The sequence below is a fragment of the Thunnus thynnus genome, chromosome 23, assembly GCF_963924715.1.
Source record: "Thunnus thynnus chromosome 23, fThuThy2.1, whole genome shotgun sequence".
Classification (NCBI taxonomy): domain Eukaryota; kingdom Metazoa; phylum Chordata; class Actinopteri; order Scombriformes; family Scombridae; genus Thunnus; species Thunnus thynnus.
The window spans coordinates 8592185-8605057 of NC_089539.1; the positions used below are offsets into that span (position 1 = coordinate 8592185).

The 12873-nt window shown below is 40.1% G+C and overlaps 1 protein-coding gene and 1 long non-coding RNA gene across 16 annotated transcripts in view; one reads left to right on the forward strand and one right to left on the reverse strand.

The window, feature by feature from the left end:
- Positions 1 to 12873, forward strand: part of sox5 (SRY-box transcription factor 5) — a 271640-nt gene that overhangs the window by 118509 nt on the left and 140258 nt on the right. Inside the window, exons 3-9 of one of the 6 annotated variants that reach the window (XR_010925838.1) lie at positions 389 to 625; positions 3074 to 3219; positions 3391 to 3514; positions 3691 to 3821; positions 3952 to 4024; positions 4500 to 4589; positions 5371 to 6265. The exons of 2 other annotated variants lie outside the window; for them this stretch is intronic. The gene's annotated coding sequence lies outside the window, so the exon portion shown is untranslated. Of the gene's footprint in view, positions 1 to 388; positions 3220 to 3390; positions 3515 to 3690; positions 3822 to 3951; positions 4025 to 4499; positions 4590 to 5370; positions 6279 to 12873 lie in introns of those variants that run through there. 3 more of the 6 variants (XR_010925839.1, XR_010925836.1, XR_010925837.1) reach the window with 3 other exon arrangements.
- LOC137176310 (uncharacterized) overlaps positions 1 to 12873 on the reverse strand; it is a 275304-nt gene that overhangs the window by 84043 nt on the left and 178388 nt on the right. For 8 of the 10 annotated variants that reach the window (XR_010925841.1, XR_010925846.1, XR_010925847.1 and 5 more), the window contains one exon: positions 3352 to 3503. This is a non-coding gene — a long non-coding RNA (uncharacterized lncRNA). Of the gene's footprint in view, positions 1 to 2094; positions 2186 to 2984; positions 3077 to 3351; positions 3504 to 12873 lie in introns of those variants that run through there. The other 2 variants (XR_010925849.1, XR_010925845.1) reach the window with 2 other exon arrangements.

Here is a 12873-nt window from a genome sequence, read left to right on the forward strand (position 1 = left end):
ATGCAACACTGACAAGACAGCAAAGTGAGAGAACTTCTCCTGATTCAAGGAGAAGAGGAAACACAGAGACAAGTTACTGGCACTGTGAGGGACACTGTGATATACAACGACATATCGAAAGTGCTGAGTGAAAGAGGCATTGCTCAAAGCCCAAGGAAAGTAATAAACAAATTAAAGGCGCTGAAGAAAAAATATTTTGACATTAACAACCACAAGAGCAGAAGTGGGATGGGCCATTCTATGAGCTTTGCCAAAATATATTTGGCAACTCTGCACTAGCCAACCTCGTTAGGCTCTCTAGTTCTTTAGGGACTAGTTCTTCAGCAGTGTTCTCGTCATCTTCATGTTCTCCCAGCTCTTCCATAATAATAATAATTATTATTATCAGGCTACAGTGTTCCATCCAGAAGACGGAAGAGGATGAGGATGGAACAAGCTTCTGCTGCAATAACTACCACCATGGCAAAGCTGAAGGAGATGGACAGAGCTGCAGCAGGACACGACGATGCACACATGCAGATGTTCACTCTTCACTCTTTGAGCTGCTGCTTTCCAGGCTCCCAGGCCCTGCACCACAGACTCCACAGCCACCACCACACGCCATGTACCAGTATGAACAGAGCCAGTATGAGCAAAACTTTATCAGTCTCAATCAGCTTATTCAAGCACTCAAATGAAACATGATGAGCACACTACCTACAGGCAGTTATAGTATAACTGTATAAAAGCCTTTTCACACTGACAGGATTTGTGTCAAATGTCAGTTTGTGTTGCAATATAATACCTGAATAGTACTTATCACATTTTTTCTACTTGCACACTGTTCTACTTTGTGTTGAACTGATACTTTATATTTTGTATTTTATATACATTTCATATATTTCAGTACTTCAGTTTTTTGTTGTATATCTTGAGCACTGGAATACTTCGTCACTCTTCTGTTGTTTTATAATTGTTCTATATTTGGACACTTGAATACTGGCTGAGACTTTTGTTATAAGGGAAAACTTATTTGATAGGTATTTTATAGGTATTTACCTTTTTCTATAAATAAATGCTTTACAAAACACAAGACAAAGTTGATCACATTTGCTACAGAAACACAGCATAACAGTAACAATTATGAGTCAAAAGGCATCCTGATACAGCATCGACACTGTTCACTCTGATAACACTGCTGTTAGATTGTCTATGATAGTGTTGCACAGAGCTGGGCAGTGTTAGGTCTCTCTTCCTTATACACCACAGCATGTGGTTGACCCAGACCCTCTGGTTGATCCACCTCAATGTTCCACTCTGGCAAAAAACTATCTTTCTATATTTCAAGTACATTATGCAAAATGCAACAGGCAGTGACAAAATTGGGCATTAGATTAAGGTCAGTGCCATTCCTCTTCATTAAGCATCTCCAACGTCCTTTCAGTCGCCCAAAGGCATTCTCAATGGCCACCCTGGCTGAGCTTAGGGCGTGGGTGAAGTGGGTTTGTTCTTGCGAAAGTTGATGATGCTGGGGGAATCCTTTCATCAACCGTTGCTTCAATGGGTGGGCAGCGTCTCCAGTGATATGCACAGAGATCTCCACTCCATCCACAATCTTTGATTTCTGTAAGGACAGAACACTACATTGACACAGACAGTAACAGTAACAATTTGAAGAACACCCACCTAGTCCAATACAATAAATCAATATATATATTTACCTCTCTGGGGAAAAGGTAGCGATTTCAGCACTCCTCTGCAGTGATGAGAGGGTCTGAAGGTCAGCCTGTGGACTGATTTCAATGTGAAGGACCTGGGCCACATTTTCCACGAAAATCCAATGGATGTGGAGTTTTTGCGCGCTCCAAAGTGCCTTACCTCTATCCCACTAACATCAAGAAACAACCGGCATCTATTGCAACAAAACCAGTGCTATCTGAGTAGAAACACCCTGCAGGTATTAGCTCTCCAGCTGATGAGACAGCTAGCTGCCTCCGTCAACCACCACACATTTTACAACAAAACACCATACACACACAGCTAAAACATTATTTCCTCAACAAAGGAGCAGAAAACAAGCATCAGAACAATAGTAGAATATAGCTTACCGTATTTGTTTTATCTGTTGGTATTCCAAAGGTGGTAATAAACACACATTTCACAATAAAACTGCAGCATGTTCCTGTCCGGCCACAGCTTGCTGAACCTACCTGTGTTTAGTAAACACGATTGGTGGGAAAAAAAAGTTGGCAGTTTGCAGGTCGGATCTGGTTTGGGTAGTTGATTAACGCCTATTTTTGCGGGTTGGGTGGTGCAGATTGGCTCTTGTCGGCCATTGGCCACAGCAGAGCAGGAGCCCCTGTGTGTGTTTGTGTGAGGGTGTGCATGTAAAGCAGAGGGGGGAAGGGCTGACTGACTGGGGGTGAGAGATGCTTTGCAGGAACATGGTGCAAAACACGACATTAGAGATCTTTTATGTTATTATAAGAAGTGTAAGTGAGGGAAAAGACATCACTTGCAATAATCTCGCACTCGCAAGCGTGAGCAACAGGATGCTGACTGCACCGGCCACCGGTGTCACTAATGAGGAGGAATTTCTGATTCCTACATATAGTACCTTTAAGACACTCCCTAGCTTAGCAACATTAACGGTACAAATAACCCATAATGCAACACTCTGTGTAGCAGTCTAGACAATTCTGAATATGAGATGACCCCACTTTTTCAGATGTATTTCCAGGAAAAAAAAACCAGTCTTACATTTGGACCAATACAGTACACCCTTTGAATACATTTATTCTTGTAATAGTCTATTTTTATAGCCTCTACAGTCTAAATGTCTTTGTATTCCAGTGTTGTCATTGAGAGGCCGACTCTGCAGCGGGAATATTGGTTGGCATTCGGCGGACACGTCATTCTTTATGTCAAGTCTGAGAGAATAACTAATATCCTGTTACTTGAGCTGTTCACTCAGTGGTGAAGCGGTGATCAGCTTGACGCTGTGGTGGATGTGACGTGATTGCGTTACCGTGGTAATGTGGTAACCGCGGCACCTCTATTAGAGTCAAACCCTGTGATTTCTTTTCCACCCTAGCACCTGGAAAGGTAGGGAGAGCTGCATTTAGTGCCTTATAAGCCTCTGCCAGAAGATAGCTCTCCCACCATTTGGAACATGCCAGATTCATCATAAAGGACTTGGATGGGCTGCTCATACTGCCTCATGACAAGTTTTGGTGTCAGGTGAGGGACTGTCAACATTTGAAAATGTTGCTGAGACGTTTTTTCCCCTCTTTTCCTTCCTCTACAATAGTCTACCAAAGCTATAAAATGTAAATACACTGTAGATTCAGCGGCCAGGAGCCTGTTACTCACAGTCTTCCCTTCTCTGCTGTGGTCCATCTTTCCCACCAGACGATGTTTGATGAGTCCCTGCAGAGGTGCCTAGACTTGTACTTGCATCATGCTCCTCGCGGCCTCGACCTCCGCCCTGCCGTCCTCCCTGGCGGTGGCCAAAACGCAGCGCTCTGAATCAAAGGTAGAATGAGAAACCGGATATCAGTCAAGTGATGCTCCAATTTGGCTTCTTAGAGGAGACACTTGCTTGGGATTTTTCTGTATTTTCCAGTAATAGTAATGTCACTGCCAATTCCAAGAACAAAGCCTTGATATACATGATCACCTGTTGCACTGCGTGTGCTTCTCTTCCCTCAGGAAAACTTCTTCACCCCAGCTGTGTTTGGAGAAATTATCTATGAGAACTTCCTTTCTGACATTGCCAAAATTTTAGACGTGTGTGTGTGTTGTTTGAAAAAGCAACAGCCAGCTGCTGCATAAGATGATAGGTGGGTTGTTTCTTCAAATCTTATCAGTAATTCTTGTCACTGTATGGTATTTGGATGAGAAATGTCTCCATTAGGTTAAAATATGAGGTCAAAACTCTTTGTTAACTTTAATAATGACATCCTTTTTTAGAGAACATCTTTACCCAGCAGCTGTCCTACTACAGTGACTTGGATCAGACGGTACCCACAGTACCCACTTAGAGGTGAGATTAGATATTTAAAATACTCCTATTCATTTAAAAGTGAAATGAAGTGTTAGACTGGTAAAAAAAATGATAAGGTTTATTCAGGTTTGCATTTATTTTGGATTGGGCTATAAGCCAGTAGCCCACTCCAAATGATAATCCAAAAGTAGAAGTTTTCACTGCACACATTAGGGCTGATTACTTCCACTTCCCTGATTAATCCACAAGTGCAAAAATGCTAACAGTGCATTTTGCTTGTAAGCTGATAAGCCAAATACATTGTTAGCATTTTTGGCACTTGTTGATTAATGAAGAAGTGATCAGCCATGACTGCTTCAAGTATTTCAAATACTACTTTAGCTTTTAACTTTAGGTACTACTTCAGCTACATAAAGTATTGCTTAAAATACTTCAACTATCTAATTCTGCTGAAGCAAGAATTTAGCTTTTTCTAGTTCTTCAGTTCTTTTTTTGCCTCTTTGTCTTTCTTAAGGCCTGCCGCAAAAAACACCCCAAGATACTACAGAAGACAGTTGAAACCTGTGTAGACAAGCAGAAATATGCTCGACACAGAGGGACTCAGGTCAGTGTTAAGCATTTGTTCAAAAAAGATCTGATGTCACCCCATTTTTCTTTTGACAAATAACAAAACAAACAAAAAAAAAACAAGCACCTAATTCATTAGCTGTGAGCAGATATTGCATGTTTGCACAGAGGTGGCATGTGTGAGTTATGATGCACAGTAGGATGGCTTATTGTCAGCAGGCTTGCGTTTGGGCTAGTACTGTATGAATTCTAGTTCCACTGAAATGATATTCGAGCATATTGATACACAACAAATAAGAATGTGAGCAATGGTGCAGTGTAGTTTTTAGTTTGGAGGGAAACTGGGTGAGTTTACAGTGTCATTGTAGTTCACTTAGCTGTGAAGTTACAAGGTATAAATTGCATTTGGTGACTCTGGAGATGATAATGTATGTTTTCAAATCAAATTTTTTCATTTGTCAAAACCAAAGAAACTACTCCTTTGTCAGAAAAATTGACATCAAAGCTGCCTTGCCCAGGTTCATTATCCGTCTTTTTTTTAGTTGTTAAAATAAATAAATCATTTGTATAGTATTATAATGAAGAATTTGTGAGGGATTATTTACCTTAGTCCAGATGCTATCCTGTTGTTTTAGCATTCACAATTGCTATTATAGGTGTTGTGGCACAAATCATTATTGCACCCTTCAGATTTGAGATTTCACATAGAAGAACCCATCAACAGTGACTTGTACTAGCTGCTGGTCACAACTTAAAAAAAGAAGACTTCTAAATCGGAAATTATTCTGATTTTAATTAATATTTTTGTCATAATGCAGGTGGATGATGCACGCAGACTATCCGTGACTGAGGACAATGAAAGTCCATCAATGCTTCAGCACCTGAAGGGAACAGAAGCCCCTCACTGTTGTCAGTTAGTCTGCGGACTCTGATTAAATCAACAAATATACAACATAAACACAGTCACCTCTCACCTACACAAACACACCATCATCAGATCAGAGTGCTTTTTTTTTCTTTTTTATCATTTTATTGATTTGTATCATGATGCCAAAAATTAAACATAAAAAGTGCATTTGTTCAGGGGCTTTGCCAGGTTTCTGTAGTAGCAAAATGTTGAGTGGAGGAAATGAAGTGAGAAAAAAGTACAAGGTTTATATCCTCCCCTGATAATGTATGTTTAGTTTATGGTGCAGAGGTTGACTGTACCACATTTAAGTGTGTAATTTTTATTTATTAGATTATAAGCCTAGTCTTGACTTTTTACTTACTTACTTACTTTTTCATACACACACACACACTCACAAAATAAATAAATAAATGAATAAAAAAGTAATGAGGCTTTTGAATATTGATGTATTATCAACCTTTTACATGTGTTAATAGTCCTATTTGAATAGTTCAGTAAATCAGTCATCCTAGTGACCACAGTGGTCAGACCAGTGGAAGAGTTACAGGAATGTTGTGTCATAATGTTATTGTTCATGTTAATTAATGGTGAAATATTTTAATGACACATTAACACAAAGCATTTGAATAATGTAATAACATTCTGGGAACATTAAAAAGCATGCTGCTGAAAACATTTTCAGGATGTTAGAGCATAATGTTCTAACAATGTTATCACTGAACATTTTAAGAGGGTTATCACCAAATAGTGTTTTAGAGAACATTATCCCAGAACATTCTAGGGACAAAAAAATAACAACTTCCTGTTGAAAACTTTACCAGAACATTACATGTAACGAGTCCAGGGTGTGATTTGCTGGGGGGGTGGGTGGGGGGGGGGGGGGGGGGGGGGGGGGAAATAACTCTGCCTCTGCTGAGTTATTTCTATCCTCCTCATAGTGATATCTGCTGCTTCTCTCATACACCATATAAAAAGTCTAAAATAAAAATAAACTATTTAACAAAAATCTAAGTGCTGCAATGTTAGGAACAGTCTATAGTGCAAACAACAATAAAATCAGAAATGGACTTTGACTGTCAGTGCTGGTGTGACAGTAGAGATGACACTGCATCTAGGCTACATGATGATGCAGTAAATGGACCAGGTGGCTCCTTCCCTACTCAGAGATTTGCAGAGATGTGGGTAAAAGAGGGGCGACATGCCGTGGATGACTCCTCCACAGGAAAGCATAAGAAGAAGAAGAGAGAAGTCCGTCATCAAAACAGTTTTCTTAGTGTGAAAAGCAGGCATACGCTGCAGCCTATTTATTTTTATGATGACAGCATATTGTGCTATTGCATGTTGTGATTATTTTCTATTCAGTATTGAAGCTTGCTGCGCACAGAGCTGAATTAAATAGCGACTTGCAAGAATGACAAAGTGTTTTGGCACATCTGGCTGAGTCGTGCTATCCACAGTACTGAAAGGAGCATTGGGGATTTAATTCTGCTTTGTTAAATTAGCATTTAATCTTTTGTTTTGTTGTATATGATCAAATCCCCTTTATATCCAGATGAAGAAAAGACAAGGCATGAACTTGACTTCACATTGCTGAGAGTAAAAATATTGCGCAACTTGATGAATTCAATTAAAAAAAAAAAAAAGGATTAAAATATTCCTGCAAATGCAGTGGTCAAGTTTAAGTTTCGTAAATGTTTTATTTAAATTCATAATTATTTTCTAAATGTTACTGTAACAGCTACGAGAAATAGCCTAATAGTCTTCATAGTCTGTATAGGCCCACTGGGGTTCTGATTTATTTCCATGAATAAAAACGTTTCAGAAACATTTCACAAATCGCACCCAGAACTACTCCCTTGTGACTTAACTATAAGCATAAATCAGTTTTCAGTCAATTGCTTTGGATATTAGGGAATAACAAATAACAAATAAGATGAGACCTTTGACCTGAGCCCTGTGGTCTGATCCCGGCTCACCTCTTATTAGTATTCACTGTCTACACTCTGTGGCCTAACTCTAGTCTCTGACACATCTCTTTTCCTCTCCACTCGACTCCAGGCATGATATGTGTGTAAATGAGGATGTGCGTATCTGCAGGTCCTTCTGTATATGCTTGTATGTGTGCGTGTGTGTGTGTTTGTACAGGTTTAACTGTGTGTACCGTTGTATGTGTATGTGATGAGATATGATTGCTACCGCTGAAGAGCACTTGACCATCAAAAGAACATAGAGCAATCTTTTCCAGTGGGGCAATAATGGTCACCTTAACATCATCACGCGCTCAACCCTGTGGGCAATTGACATCCTTCTGCTTAAATGCGATTGGAAGACAACAATTTTTCTGTGGTTTGAATAACAATGCCAATCACTGTTTCTCCCTTGTCTCGCAATAAACCGGTTAAAGGCCTCCAGTAGACTCTGTATTCGATCAATTTTGAACGATTAGGTTTGCCAAGCCAAATTAGGTTTGTGGATCATCAGCCTTTGTGACCCAAGTAGCCTGAAGGTGTTTTTGCCCTCTTCACTTATTAACTTGTTTCTGTGCGGAGGCACTCTGACATTTTTGTCTTCTTGTGAAACAGTGAATTCCATGAATCCATTCAATCGGAGAAAGGGAACATTTTACTGTTCATGGTCTTTTCTTCTTTACAAGAAATCCGTATGATATGTGACTTGGTGAATGAGACATTTGTCTAGCCTTTGTAAAAACAGTGCTTGCTTTATATTAGAATGATTCTTTCTTTCATAACAGCCGGTCTGAATACATGTTAGGTACGAAAACTATACGTTTGTCCAAAAAAATGCATCTATTTGACATTTCTATTCTAGTATAAACTGAATGTACAAAGTGTACTGGATACTTTTTCCAGGGAAAGAAATACCATCACTTATTGATCTTCCATATGAACCAGTCACAAGTAGGAAATAGATAGGTAGCAGAGTCGCAGCTGTGACAGATGAGTAAAAGACATGTTATTTTTAGAGATTTAATTCCATCTTTATATACACTTCACACAAACACAACACATCTAATCCTTGACAAAACAAAAACTCACAAACTCATACATCAAAAAATATAGCAAGAACATAAAACGGACAAGTTCAACTGTTATATCTTAATATCTTCATTTAATAAGTATAATTCAAACATAAATCTCTACTAAGCATATCCATCTTCTATTGTAACTAATTGAAACACTTTGATTAAATTACATAAAATTTGACCTCATTATTACATTGGTTTGGCCTCCGCCTATTACTCTCCTATTCAACAAATTACCAATTAAAAGTCAGAGTTCTTTTCTTCTCACAGCTTGCAATACAGTTTCAAATTGTCTAACTGATTTGAATTCTCCTCACCTTTTGTGTTAGTGCATATAAACTATGACAATACTGCAGCTATTGTTCGTATTTTTCCATTTTTCTGTTGACTTACATTTGAGAGCCAGTGTTGCTGGGAGACCTCTGTGCTACTGACTTGTATAGCCTATGAACATTGATACAAGACATTTTTTCCGCTTTTTCAACAAGTACAAAGGATTAGTTAACTACAGTTGGTGATTTAAGCCGTCTGTCCCTTTACAGCACATTACAACAACATTTAGCAGAACCCATTGTACAGTATTCCACTCAAAAAGTGAAAAGCCCTGCATTATAGAAAGGAGATGATCAAGCTATTAGCTGTCTCTCTTACACTGGCCCAGTTGTAGTGATAGCAAATCTCTCCTCGTCATTCGAAACACAAGAAACATACGGAGTGCTGAAAGCCCCCAAGTTTACTGCCTGTATGGCTGCTGGAACTGAAGTGACATTAAGAACTATTATTCATGTCTGTCTGCACAGGTATTGCATCAGACAACAAACCCCCCCCACCAACCTCCCTCCCACAACAAACGGAGGATATGTATAGTGATTTATTAGCCAAAAATCATTTTAATTTCAGTGTATCTTGAAGTACAAATTTCTGCAAATGCAACTGATGACAAAAGAATTATTCAGCTTCTCATATAGTACCTCACTGTATCCTGTACAAAGCTGAGTGTCACAAAATGAACTCTACCAAGTGCTAAAAATAAGACGATAAGATGAGTCCTGCTCCTAAACAAACTACTTCCTGCTCAGCAAAACATTCTCCCCGCAAAACAAAAGTAGTGGGTGGAGCCGGTGCAGGGCGTTGAACACAGAGGATGAGAAGATGGCCATTGAGAGAGAGAAAGAGAGAGAGAGAGAGAGAGAGAGAGAGAGATCCTCTTCTCTGAAACGGGCCCCAGAACAGCCTGGGTGAGCCGGGGTTTCATTATCCCCCATCCCTCTGTGATGAGGAGAAGAAAGGCGGACGTGAGAGAAAGAAAGAGAAAGAACAGAACAGAGGAGGGGAAGAAGAAAAGAAAGAGGCGTTTGATAGAGCTGTGTGGAGACCGTGTGTGAATGAGCCAGTGAAGGGCAGCCATTGTCTTGCTGCGACCTCAATTTGGTACTGTACGCTCCTCTTTTTACTGCACTGTCTCGAGCCACAATGCCTCCTTTCTCCTCCGCTCTACTCCCTCTCTCTCTTAAAGAAATAGGGGGATTAGGGCCCACTGAGGGGAACTGCGTGTCCAGATTGCCAACTATCAGGACTCTTTACGATGTGACAAGAAGGCTGCGAGATATCCTAGACGACGTTTGTCATTTGTTTGTGTTTACATCTCACTTTCTTCAGCTTCTCTTATTTCCCCCCCCCCGTAACTACTCGCCACAATTATTCTCACAGGTTAGCTTGGCACAAAAGATAAATGCAATTGTATCAGTGTTTCTAAGTGGAACAGGAATGCAATGTATTTTTGGAAAAGCCAAGGAGAAAAGGTGGAGAGGGTGAGAGAGGTGCAGGATGTAAAAGGAAGAAAGAGAGAGTGAAAAGGACAGAAAGAGTCACAGGGACAGAGACAGAGAGCACAGCTGTACTTCCTGTTTACCCAGGCCTTGTTTGAGACAGTGGGAAGGAACAGGGCCTGCATTCATCTCTTCTTTTCTACCTCCGCTGACCCCCTTCCTCCTCCCATCCCTCTCCTCCTGCTCTATTCTCCTTCAAGTCCGTGTTTTCTCTCTTTCCTTGCAGCTCTTCTCTCTTTCTCCCCCCCCCCTCGTCTCTTGCTGATAAACTGTATTGAACTCAGGAGGATGAGCTAGATTAGTAAGTGTGTAGCGCTATTTGGTAGGCATGGGTTTAGTACCGGGACTGATTTGGAAGAAGAATTTATTATTAAATGTTCAGACTGGCAGCTGTTATCATTGATATGGACTGCAGATATGACAGGGAGCGAAGAAACTGAGAGAGGAAATGGTAGAATGACAGATAGGAAGACTTTTTTTTAAGGAAGTTGGTGAACTTTCTCCAGGCGTAGTTCAGTTATTAGGGGAAAAAAAAAACCCTGTCTTTTTTTTCTGCACTGAAACATAGAGCAGGCACACACACAACTCTATTAGACAACTTAGAAGTTCGGGTTTGCTTTGATGGAGAGTAAACTAACTGTAACTGTACGCCGAAGCAGACCTTGACGCCTTGCTGAGAGAGAGAGAGAGAGAGAGAGAGAGAAAGAGGGGGAAATGGAGAGAGAGCAAATCCCAGTTGTTTGTTCCACCCACCCAAGCCGAGCCCTCCCTGACCTTTCTTTGTGCAGTCGGACATCAGACTGAGACGCAGCGAAAGAAGCGCTAGATTAAAAGAATTGTTTCTGTTGCTGCTGTAGTCCCTATTGTACAGAGGGACAACTATAGACATGGCTTCAGTCAATTCATCATACGTGTATTTATGCACAAACACACCCACACACACGGACGCAAACGCTTATACATAAACAGATATGATGTCAAAATGTCAGCATGACATGGCGGGACCCCTTTCATCTGAACGTACTATTTGTCGCATTGACAGTCCATCTATTTTGCAGTCAATTAGGTGGCCATAGAAAACTGTGTGAATGTCACTGAAAGGAACATATGGGAACAAGTCGTAAAGGGTGGTAACGGGGAACACAATGTTATAACTACCAATGTTTCTCTAATGTGCTAAACTTGAAAAAGAGACAACATTTTGGCTTTTTCTTTCTCTTTTGTATTGAGTATAATAATAGAATACAACTCCTTCCTGTTTTAAAAGTTAACTTCTCATTATGTTGCTATTTTGAGACTGTGTGCACATGCTGGGCTTTGAGTTTTACACATATTTACACATGTAGGTAGATAACTTTTTTTTATCCTTCTAACTGTGACAAAGAAAAAAAAACAACTGATGACAAGTGTTTACTGTCATTTAAATGACAATTCAGTGAAACAAGATTTCCTTTTCATTGGCTGTGAGCTGAAATTTCCTTTTCACGCTCATCACAAATGTAAGACCTTTATCTAACAAATGGCATCCAACATGCTTGTTTATCGCTTTAGTATATAATTCAAATGATTTATTCTAATTCTTTGAGAGGGTGTTGTGGTGAGCGAGGACACTGCCCTTCAGTTGGAAAAAAAAAAAAAAAAAAAACCCGGCTGCATCTCGGCAAGCATCCTCTCTGCTGAAGTGTCCTTGAGCAAGACACGGTCTGCTCCGAGAGTGCAACTCCTCAGCTGACCCTGTGTTCTGACCTCCCTGTACTGTAGGAGAGAATAGCCGAGGCTGCATCTATCACTTTTTTTTCCTCACTGTATTGATCACCCAAAGGAGGAATTTTATGTTCGCTTGCCGTTCTCTACCGGGAGGTCAGTGCACAGGGTCAGCTTTGGAACAGTGCCTCTGGAAAATGGTAGGGGTGCATTGGTTCACGTAAGGACACTTCATTCACCACACGAGAAGGAATCAAACTCATCTTTGTTCTACGTACACTCTACATAAGGTGTCAACTGTCCTGCAAAACTGTGTTTTTTCTCATCATACAATAGGGAGGTTTTGGGTCCATGCTTGTAACTCAGACAAGTCCTGAACCCTCTGGGGGAATCTAAATGGCTGCTGTCTCTAAACAACTTTTGACATCTATCTCCAAAACCCAACATAACCCTGAGTTAAGAAAAGGCAACTTCTTCTAATTTGACTTCATTCTTTTGAAATGGTAACTTTTGAAAGGTTTTCCGGGGCTCCAAGGTCATGGGAACAGGCTAACTCAATAACTCTGTGTAAATCATCAGCAAAATGAAAATCAGAACAGTAATATGCAGACGAGAGTTTCATGATTGTGTTCCCTGTGGCTAAATTGCAGTCAAATGCTCTGAATTCCAAACCAAAAAAAAAAAAATTATCTTCCAAAAGATTTACCTTCAAATTTCTAAACCATCTTTTTTTCAGCCCACAGTTTGCTGCATTCCCAAACCCTCCTTTGGACTTTCAATTACAATTCATTTTGATTAAACATGTAAATACACCATCCTTGATGGTGTCCTTTGT